Source organism: Talpa occidentalis, unplaced genomic scaffold (assembly GCF_014898055.3).
Source record: "Talpa occidentalis isolate TD23 unplaced genomic scaffold, MPIMG_talOcc4v2.1 talOcc4.2, whole genome shotgun sequence".
Lineage (NCBI taxonomy): Eukaryota > Metazoa > Chordata > Mammalia > Eulipotyphla > Talpidae > Talpa > Talpa occidentalis.
Genome location: NW_023602073.1, coordinates 24,544,109 through 24,555,472, shown reverse-complemented (window position 1 = coordinate 24,555,472; position 11,364 = coordinate 24,544,109). Strand labels below are relative to the sequence as shown.

The following is an 11,364-nucleotide window of genomic DNA, read 5'->3' as shown; positions in this document are numbered from 1 at the left end:
GGGCCGCATGCTTGTCACAGGCAGGGAGTGATGGTAGTGGTCAGGCAGCCATTGCCTAGTTTTTGGTTAGGAGGCAGCAACTCTTAAAATGGGTCTGGCAGGATGGATAATGACCTGAAAAGCCCATTTAGTGAGAATGAGACTGGGAGCAGCTCAGACTCAGAGCTTTTAAGAAATAGGCCGAGGTGCCCTGGCTCAACCAGGCGGCCTCCAGCAGCTCTGGGCAAGCATGCGGTGCACAGAGAGAATAGGGTCTGAGGGTACAGAGTCCCTGCTGGGAGCCACCAAACCTGGTCTCTCACTGTCGCCCAGAAAGGCAAAGCAGACACGAAAAACGCCTTTACATGGAGTTTATTCAAGGTGCCTTCCAGGGAGTGCGCCGCCGGTAACACCCTCCTGGGGATGCTCCCCAAGCTCAGGGGGAGGGCAGAGTAAGAGGAACCCACTTCTCTGGGATCAAAACGAACTCCTTTCTTTTCCTTGCCAACCTCACTCAGTTCCTGGACTGCGCCCACCGGTCCCTGCCACCCATTATCCCCTTGAGCCCCAGGAGGGGAAGTCGCGCCCCCGGACGTTCCCGAGGGCAGCGCACAGGATTGTGGGGAACGTAGTCTCGAGGACACGCGGCTCCCGCCTCGGCTCCCGCCTCGGGCTTGCTTAGGGGCCTCGAAGCTGGTCTGCGCTGGTGCGGAGCCTGGTCCTCGCCTTCTTTCCCGGAGGTGGTGCTTCTCCCCTCGAGTTGTGAGCGGACTTTGTGTCTGAAGGCTGGGTTTGTGGTGAATCTGAGGACCTGAGTACGGGTGTGGGGAGAAGGGGGAGCCCGGGGGCTGCGGACACGGTAGAGGCGCGTGGGTGAGGCCTGAGGCGGGGGAGGGGGGGAGCCCCGGGGCCCTGGAACAGGCGCGCGGGAGGGGCCGCCCGGCAGGGGAGGCTTGGGCGTGGGTTGCGGGGACCCCGCCCTGGTCACTGGGGAGTCCCCTCCAGGTGACACCTCTGCGTATTTTCAGTTGTTCTGGTGCGATTGTGACGTTCTGTTGATTGTTGGTGGAATTTTAGAATTTCCCGCTCCCGTGAATTGTTAGAAAGCCTGAGTGTGGTTTTACGGGGTTTGTTGAACTTTTTCTCTGTAAAGATCCACCCAAGTTTACTGCCTTTCAGCAAACACGCCCGCAGTTTTATTTCTTGAATTGATGGGTCTGCATTTTGGGCTTTTCCCGTTACTTACCCGGTGTGACGGGATGACACAGGAGGCTGTGGTTGTCCTGACTGAGGCCGGCTGGGTAGGAATTTCACTGCATTTTCGGTGGATTTGTATGACTGTCGCTCATCCATGTCCCCTGACCAGCTAACGCTGGGTGTCTTCCCAGGAGTACTGTGTCCCAGACGGCAAGGAGTTCTAGAAAAGACCATTTCATTCTATGCGCAGCCCAGTGATTCTTTTTAGCCAAACATCCTGTTACAGGGCGACACTGATATAAAACGGGTTGCCTGACTGTGGGTCCTCACCCCTGCGCTTAAAAGGGGCTTATTAATACTCAACTGCAGGCAAACACAAGAGGTTAATAAAAGGTTTATTTATAAGGGAAGGGGAAATGCAACTCAGGGAGAAAAGAGGGAGCTACATTCTTAGATGCCTCATACCCATCCCCAACCTGGAATCCCAATTGAAAGCTAGCGGAGAGCCAAGAGCCATGTGAAGCCAAGAGAGCGACCCAAGGCCCAGACCCAAGGCCCATGTCTGGTTTTATACCAACCCTAACAGCTTAACTCCGCCCTCAGGTCCCAGCAACCCTCCTTTTGGTGATGGTGGGATTTGTCATTTTCAGTGTCCTGATGTCTTTGGTCTGGAGTGGGGGTGGAGTCCACAAAGCCTGTATGGAGTGTGCTCAGGACATCCTTTCCCTGCGGCAGGCTGCACCTCCCATGCTGTCTCTTGACATGGTCCGGGCATTGGGGGAGACTCCTGAGAAGAAGGGAGTCTGTGCTCCCCCGAAGAGGGAAAGTTGTACTTCCCAGAAAGAGGAGTTCTTGTACTTCCCAAAGAAGATCTGAACTAGTGAGTCTCCATGGCAACACCTGCTAAAGCTCTCCTCTTTGTTCTTGATTAATGCTGAAGTAAGTTAGTTATTAATTGGCCTGTGAAAACCTAATTCGGACCCAGGTGACAATTGGCTTATTGTTCTTACGCATGAACTATCACAAAAAAATGTAAATATTGTTAAAGGTATAGTTAGGAAAGAAATGTTTTCGGCCCTGAGAACTATGGAGAACAAGCTGCCCTGAACCAGGCTGTACTTGGAAACCATAGGCTAACCTGGGGGGTACCTGTTGGCAGCAACATTTCCTGGTGTATGCAAGAGGTCAATAGTTCGCAGGCCGCGTGGAGGTTAGGAATTTCTAGTTAAGACTTTAGTAGAACTTACATAGATTTGATGAGTTGTTTTAGACCACTTTGAAGTAATTAATATATTAACCAAGTTAATTGAGTGCTAGGAGATAGATTGATTTTAGTAAATGAATATAGAATTGGAATTTTACACCCACTTTTGTAACTGGGAAAGTTTAATTGTTGCCAAATGTTGTGCTGTCTTGTATGACTGATCATGCTAGTAAATGAACTGTACCTAGGACACTAATTAGGTTACCAAAAAAATGGCCTACAGGTGTAAGGCCAAGGGAGTCTTTACATGGTCATGAGAAAATATGTATTGATTGTCTTTGCTCTGCTTCAGTGCTTAAGCTGATGTAATCCCACCTCGCCTTAAGGTATAAATAAAGACCTGCTGAGACCCTCAGCAGGAGATACTTGCACCAGTGAGAGTGTCTGTGTCTACCTCACTTCTACCTGGCTCCACTTCCCCTCAGCCCTCCGAAAAAACGTCACCAACTCCGTCCTCTCCTTTCTGAGATCCCTGACACGACTTCTAGCTGGAGCTTGTCTCCAGCATTTCCTCCTAACAATCCCAGGACAAATCCAAGTCATTGCCAAAGGGGGGTGTATAAGGAAACTAACCCAGGGAAGCAGGGCTCACTGAACCATTTCTGGGAGTGTCCTACCAGAAAAGTACATTAGTTGCATCCTTTCCTTTGAAACTGCGTCCAATTTTTTTAAAATAATTAATCATCTTTGAAACTTTTGTTTAGTTCTTCACATGAATTACTAGTCAATCTTAGGAAGTATCAGTTTTTATTAACTTACGGTAAATTGTCAACCCAAATACTATTAGTAATGGACTTGTGGATCCTTTCCTGCCCCTTCTCAAAGTGTGAACGGCTGTCACATGCCGTGACTCTCTGATCTCCCAGGCAGTGTGGAGAGCACTCTGGACAGCAGACTCCAGGATGCAGGTGCAAGCTGCCTCAGGCCTCTCCTGTGGACTCTTTTCACCTCTCCCAGCTCCACTTCCAGAGTCCTTAGGCATTTGTGAGAGCAGCAGACAATGAATAAATCTCTGGTGAGTGATTTGTTTTCTTTAGCCTGGCTTGGTAGTTGGGAACAGTGCTGCTCTGCTCTTAGGTGTAGATAAATACTTTGGTAATGAGGTTTCACATTTGGATAAATAACTTAGAGAGGTATTGCTGAAATATGGAATTTCCATTTTTCTTTCTTTCTTTCTTTCTTTTTTTAAAGATTTTTTCATTTACTTTATACAAGAACCAGGGCACAGGCCAGATGCACAGGAGGGTGAGAGGATTCACCAGAGCCAGAGCGGGGGAACAGAACTGGCAGACTGACAAAATACACTGCTGAGGGGGAGCAGCGGGTGGCAGGAGAGGTCTGCACACCATGTGGGACCCTCGCCCAGCCAGCCGGGATTGAACCAGCACTGCAGAGGCTGCGGACAGCTTCACAGCACTGCGCTCAACCACCTGTGCTACCAGGGGAGGCCCCCATTTTATTTCTTTAAGAAATCTCTGCCCCATTATCTGCAGGCATTGTACCAATTATGGCCACCAACCCGTGGGTGAGAGCTCCTTTTTCTCTGCACCCTCTCCAGGGTTGTTAATTCCATTCTTTTTTATTTGGGCCATTCTGAAGGGGTGAGGTGGCATTTCAGTGTGGTTTTAATTTACATTTCTCTTTCAGTAAATTAAGGTGAACATTCCTATGTCTGTTGGACCTCAGAATTTCCTCTTTAGCGAAGTGTTTGTTTAGTTCTTTTGCCCATTTTTAATTGAGTCATTGGTTGCTTTCTTGGATTAGGTGAGGGCATTATATATTTTGGAATGAGCCCTTTGTCAGATGTGTTGCATGCAAATATTTTTTCTATTCTGTTCCTGCGCTGCTTTCTTTTGAGTTCCAAAAGCTTTTAGGTTTGGTGTTGTCCCACTTGTGAAACTTGCTTTTGGTTCCTTTGGTATTGGGATGGTGTTCCCTAATACATTTCATAGCAGCTGTCCTGTAGTGTACCCCTTATTTGCTTTCAGTACTGCATGCTTTGGGCTCTTATGTCCAAATAATTAATCCATTTGAAATTAGTTTTCTGTATGGAGTTTTTTTTTAAATATTTATGTATGCATACAAGAACTGGGGTACAGGCTAGAGGTGTGGGGGTTGAGAGGATTCACCAGAGACAGAGTGAGGACCAGAAAAGGCAGATTGACTGAAATACACTGCTGAGGAGAGCAGTGGGGAGACAGGAGAAGTCTGCTGCATCATATGAGTCAGTTCCCTGGCCAGGGATCAAACTCATCCTTCAGAGGTTGTCATAGCTTCATAGTGCTGAGACTGAACCCCTTGTGCCACTATGGGCCCCCTCAAAACTCTCTTTTCACCTCGTGTTCTATTTAGAGCTCTGCTGGTGCCATGTGGTAACTGTATATTTTGATTTCAGGAACCCTTGATCTTTAGAGATGTGGCCATAGAATTCTCCCAGGAGGAGCAGGACTGCCTGGACCAGGCGCAGTGGAAATTGTAGCAGGACATGTTGCTAGAGACCTACAAGAACCTGGTGTCCTTGGGTGAGGAGAATAGCCCTCCAGATTTTCTCATCTGCCCTCAGCATTTCCTGTGCCATGTGTGGATGTGCTCCAAGGATGTCCAGATTTGTACGATACTTTTAGAGCCCTACTTTAAAGAAAAACAGTGTGGCTTTGTTGGAAAGAAAGTCTTATGATGTTTCATCATGGCTTAAACTTCTCCTTTCTTAGGGTGATCTGCAACCTGCGCTCTCTATTAGTGCTCATTCAAGAATCAGTGTTTTAAGCATTATTGCTACAAGCTAAAATACCAGCTTCTACCACATTCCTAGGACTCAGAGGTCTAGAAATGGTTTTCAGGATATGAAAATTTAAATGATTTCTGGTAAAGGTGCTGTCAGAAAAAGTATTTGCAGCGATCCTTTTCTAGAACCTTGTATACTCTCCTCTCTACTAAGCACAATACTGTATTGGGAATTGAGAATCTCCAGGTCATCTCATATCACCTGTCCTAATAAACAGGTCTTGCGGTGTCTAAGCCCGACCTGGTCACCTTGTTGGAGCAAAAGATGGAGCCCAGGGATGTGAAGAGAAGTGCAAATCCCATCATCCTCCCAGGTATGTGGAATGAATCCAGTGGAAGACAGCTGAGAGATGCGGTGGTCAACAGGAAAGCATCCTAAATGTATGAGAATCTCTGTTTCAGTGGCTGCAGACATGATCCTATTTTGTCTTGGAATTTTTGTCTTGCTGTCCCTTGGGGCCGTCTCCTCTTTGACACTTGAGTCCTAGGCCTTTCCTGATTAATGAATTGAACTAAGGGTTTGTCAATTTTGTTGATCTTTCAAAATCCAGACTTCCTCTCATAGAGGAGCTCATTCCTTTTGGCCATGATGTTCCGTTTATGTATTTCTTTTCTTTTTTTAACATTTATTTATTTTTACAACAACCGGGGTACAGGCCAGATGCGCAGGAGGGTGAGAGGATTCACCAGAGACAGAGTGGGAAACAGAACAGGCAGACAGACTGAAATACGCTGCTGAGGGGAACAGTGGGCGAGACAGGAGAGGTCTGTTGCTCCATGTGGGTAGCTTCCTGGCTGACCAGGGATTGAGCTCCTGCTGCAGAAGCTGCGGATAGCCTCCTAGTGCTGTGCTTAACCCCTTGCCCCACCAGGAAGGCCCCAAAATTGTTTTTTGTTTAAGTACATTGTGTTAATAATGTTGAGGTGAGCATCAGCTTTGAGCAGGGAGCAGAGCCAACGACCATAGAAGAACCCCCAAAGCCGCACTTCTCAGGTCAGTCAGTATATTCCTTGCAGGGAGGCTGGGAGGACCTGAGACAGGCAGACATGGCCACATGGAGCTACTTATCCCAATACCCAAACCTTGCACAATATGTCTGCGTGTATCAGATGGGTTCATCATTCAGTTTTGATTATTACTCTCTTGTCAATCTTCCCCTACTTTTTTAATGGTGTTAATTTTTGTAGATCTATCCAGTATCTCATTCCTGACTATTCTCTAACTTTTTCTGCATTAGGCACATTTTCCATATTCTCATTATTACTGTATTCTCACAGACCGTTTTTGTTCAGGTATTTCCTCAGCCATTTATTTCTTTCAGCACGTTAACGGGAAGTTTTAGACGCTGGTAAATTTTGTGTTTGTGAAATAAAATAATCAAAGAAATATTCTGTGCTTTATTGAAGTTATATTCTATGAGAAAGGAAAATGCAACAAATACATGTATCAAATAGTGAGATAAAACCACAGAGAATATTTTGCCAGGATGAGAGAAAACCATGGAGGTTGTTACGTTAGAGTACGTGCTCAGAAGGCTTACTTATGGAGATGGAGTCTTTTCTTCATTGTTGAGCTCTAGTTTGAGATAAATTGCATTTTGAAATGCATTATATATGGTTATATAATCTATCTGGGTTAGAAGTTGTACATATCTGTTGAAGGTATATTTATTTAACAGGTGATTAACTCAAATGTGATAGAATGAGAGGGGACTGAATAGAACATTATTTAGAATATGAATAATCTTCCAATGATGAGCCTTGTGACCCTCCCCCCTCCTTGAAATTATTACTTGAGGAGCACCCAGCAAATTGTGAAGCAGAGAAAGGGAAGATCAGGAGAGGAAACCTGAGATTGTAGTTTCTAAAGCCATGGAACCAAGAGTTTCAGGTTGCGGGGCCCACATCTTGACAGTGGAGTTTGCAGTTTGCACTTACACCTCCTCTTGTGGGAATCACTGGGAAGAAAACAAAAGAATAAGATACATACTTGGGACTCCAATTTAAATGTAAGTATGAGGGCCTCCCTGGTGGTGCAGCGGTTGAGCCCTGGGTTGCGAAGCTGCCCGTAGCCTGTGCTGTGCCGGTTCCATCCCCGGCTGCCAGGCGAGGGTCCCACATGGCGCACAGACCTCTCCTGCAGCCTGCTGCTCCCCTCAGCAGTGTACTTCATCAGTCTGCCTGTTCTGCTCCCCGCTCTGACTCTGGTGAATTCTCTCACCCTCCTGCACTTCTGACTGTCACCAGTGCTTGTATATATAAATAAATAAATCTTTAAAATAAATAAACAAATAAGTAAGTAAATGTAAGTATGAGATAGCTAAAACAAAAATACTACATAAAATGTTCCCCTGCCATGAATTATCACATTGAAACACATGTTCCAAGAAATGGAGTGAAACAATCAGGAGTGTTGATCTCAGAAGGATGTAAAAATTGCTTTTTAATGGTGATGAACATGGCCAGGATTGCAGAAGTTAAAGTTGGACAAAAGAGTGAGCCAGAGTTTTGTATCTGTTATGGTTCTGAGAAGCCTGTATTGTAATGTTTAAGGATTTCCTATAAGGCCACTTCCCCGCCCCCACTTGATAATGATGTGCTTTTAAAAAAGAAAAGAAAAAAGAACCCAGATGACTATGGCCTGTACCTAAGGAGAAGTAAAAACTAAAGAAAAGTAGGAGAATCCTTATTTTCAAAGCAATAGTCTTGCTGAAGTAATTGAAACATGTCCCTCACTTACATCTGATAAATAGATTTTCCAGGAAAATTATGACATCTAGAAAGCATTATTGTTCAAAAAGTACCACCTAAGTCACAGAGTTATCCTGATAAAAACAGTGGAATTTAGGCTAAATGGTAGATTAAATGCTACTAGCTACAATCTTCATCTAGAATTAATTGAATATGTTTGCCAAATATTTCTCTAAGAATTTAAAATGTCATACAATATGAAAGACATATTATTGATTGATTTTCAACCTGTTTTGGCCTTAGGAAATGAAATGTATTCATTTAATGTTATCTAATTTGTTTGGGGTAGAAATTTCAATCAGAAAATCAAAACCAGTTACTCTGCTTTGTTTTGTGTTGTAGTAAAGCAACTTTTTGCCTTTATATTAGCATTCACAGGAAAGGCTTAGATGTTGTTCACAGAGATGGTTATTTTTATCTACTTTTAGATGTCCATATTGTGGACTACCTGATCAAGGCCAACCAGCCAAATCAGGACAGGCTTTTGTGGCAAGTTGTTGTTGCCAACAGCAAAACATCAACCATGGAGGAACTTTGGGAGAACAAATAATTTGGATTCAATTCATAGTTTGAACCTGAATGTCAGAAATGGAAACATTTCAGCATCGATGCCTGAGAATTTTGCTGCATGTAAGAAGATGTTTATCCCTGCTGAGCTTCATGAGATGCATGCTACAAAGAAACTTGAGGTTTTTCATATGATTAGGGAATATGTCAGCTATCCTGAGCATCATGGTCATCAGATGATACCACCTTTTCAGCACCCTTTTCACTTATTTGAACAAGGGAAAGCCTTCAATAAAGAAACAATATTCTGTACACATCGAGGAGTTCATATGGGATAGACTGCCTGGAAATAAAATGAGTGTGGGCTACCTATGATAAGGCACTTTTCATTGGTTAAGATAAAACTCAAGTAGGGTAGACTCCCTCTCCATGTATCAAAGGAGGAAACATTGATCAGAAACTAGTACTTTAGAATCTTCATCAAAATTTTGAAGATAAGCAGCATAAATGTAATGAAAGTGGAGGTAAACTCAGCTTCAAATTTCATGTCAGTCAGCTTCAGAGAGCTCTGTTAGGAAAGAATATTTTTGAATATAACACGTGGCAAAATGTTGTCTAAAATGTCTGTTTTTACTGAGCATGAGAAAGTATAAAGAGGTGATAAACCTTCTGAAACATCTGGTATTTCTTTACACAAAAGGAATCAGAGAAGTGCACTACAAAGAGGTTCTTTGGCTATAAAGAATGTGGGAAAACTTTCTCCTGGAGACTGACCTCAGTATACATCAAAACTCACACAGGGTTTCTCCCTGGCGACACAGTGGGTTGAGCGCAGCACTGTGAAGGTGTCTGCAGGCTCTGCAGTGTCAGTTTGATTCCAGGCCTGCCAGGGAGATACCCACATGGTGCGGCAGACCTCTCCTCTCTTGCCTGCTGCTACCCTCAACAGTGTTTCCAGTCCATCTGCCTCTTCTGCTCCCTGCTCTTCCTGGTGAACCCTCTCACCCTCCCGCACTTCTGGCCTATACCCCCAGTTCTTGTATAAATAAATAAATCTTCAAAAAAAAAAAAAAAAACAACTCGCAGGAGTGAAGTCTTATAAATGGAAAGGATGTAAGATATCGTTCTGCCACAAGACATACCTGGGTGCTCTTCAGACAACTCATGCAGCAGAAAAACCCCATGAAAGTCCAAAGTGTAAGAAAACGTTCTACAGGAAATCACTCCTCTTTGTACATCAGAGAAATCACACTGGAGAGAAACTCTGTGAAATGTCAAGAGTGTAGGAAAACTTTCTCCTGGAAATCAGCCCTCGCCGAACATGAGAGGATTGACACTGGAGGGAAACGCTATGAATGTCTAAAGTGTAAGAAAACATTCTACAGGGCCTCCCCGGTGGCTCAGCAGTTGAGCGCTGGGTTGCAAAGCTGCCCGCGGCCTCTGTGGCGCCGGTTCAATCCCCGGCTGCTCTCCGGCCACCGGAGGGGGGTCCCACATGGCGTGCAGACCTGTCTTGCTGCCCGCTGCTCCCCTCAGCAGTGTACTTCGGTCCTTGTGCCTGCTCTGCTCCCCACTCTGGCTCTGGTGAATTCTCTCACCCTCCCGCACTTCTGACTGTACCCAGTGCATGTATAAACAAAACAAACAAACAAACAAATAAATAAAAACAAAAAAAAAAAAAAAAAAAACATTCTACAGGAAATCACCCCTCATTGTACATTGGAAAGTCAGATTGGAGCCAAACCCTATGAATGTCGAGAATGTAGGTAATGTTTAATACGATGGTTGAGGTATAATTAATTTCTGTCTACATTTTATCAGTCATACTTGGTATATTATGCAGAGTTCATGATTGTAACTCAGCTCTAATTCTCTTAATTATCTGGCTTTATCCCCTGTGTATGTGAAGTCATGTGTTTGCTTTTTTGCTGCCTCAAACATCTGAGATACCCTCTTAGTAGATGAATTTGTTCATAACTAACTTTCAGGGTAAGTTTAGGACAGTAATGGGCCATGTATCAGAAAATCTAAAAGGAGATGTTGCTTCTGGGTGACTAACATTGATCTAAATCACCAAGAAGAGTTATGGCTTCATCGTTGGCATAAATGTCAGACATAGGAACATGCTAGAGTTCAAATCATTTCATCAATTTCTCCCTATGGAAATATACTGACAGCTGATTAAAATCCTTATATATCTTCATGGTAGTAAAGAGGTAATGAATTTATTTGATGTTGTTGCCCAAAGAATCTTCACAGGTACATGATGAGAGAACAGGTGACTTTCCAGTAACAGAGCATAGAATTGTGTGTGTGCACATTAGCTAAGTAATGAGCCTCTATGTTGACCACCAACATTGGGATCCAAGACGCAGAAGAACAAGAATGCTCCTTAAATACCTGCAACTTGATTTTTACCAAAGAGCATACACTGGTAGCTGAATATTTAGACTGTATGTGAACTTAATATGTTTTAATAAAGCTGATTTTTTTTTTATAGAGGCATGTTTATTTATTTGTTTGTTTTTTGTTTATACATGCACTGGGTACAACAGAAGCTCGGGAGGGTGAGAGAATTCACCAGAGCCAGGCGGGGAGCAGAGCAGGCAGAAGGACCGAAGTACACTGCTGAGGGGAGCAGCGGGTGGCAGGAGAGGTCTGCGCGCCATGTGTGACCCTTGCTGGTGGACTCTCCTCCGGTGGCCGGGGAGCAGCCAGGGATCGAACCGTCGCCGCAGAGGCCGCGGGCAGCTTTGCAACCCAGCGCTCAACTGTTGCGCCACCGGGGAGGCCCAATAAAGCTGATTTTAAAAAAAAGATTTATTTATTTGCGCATGTAAGATCAGAGGTCGAGGCCCAAGGTTAGGTGGGGGCGGGGGTGA

At 44.6% G+C, this 11,364-nt stretch overlaps 2 long non-coding RNA genes across 2 annotated transcripts; one reads left to right on the top strand and one right to left on the bottom strand.

Annotated features, from left to right (window-relative positions):
• Positions 1–1,002: 1,002 nt before the first annotated feature.
• Positions 1,003–1,932, bottom strand: LOC129146385 (uncharacterized). The gene is made up of 3 exons (XR_008553042.1): positions 1,755–1,932; positions 1,226–1,396; positions 1,003–1,124 (listed from the first exon to the last, which is right to left on the bottom strand). It is a non-coding gene; the product is annotated as an uncharacterized LOC129146385 (long non-coding RNA).
• LOC119253119 (uncharacterized) lies at positions 1,822–4,916 on the top strand. Its single transcript, XR_005126989.2, has 3 exons — positions 1,822–2,056; positions 3,307–3,455; positions 4,836–4,916. It is a non-coding gene; the product is annotated as an uncharacterized LOC119253119 (long non-coding RNA).
• Positions 4,917–11,364: the final 6,448 nt, after the last annotated feature.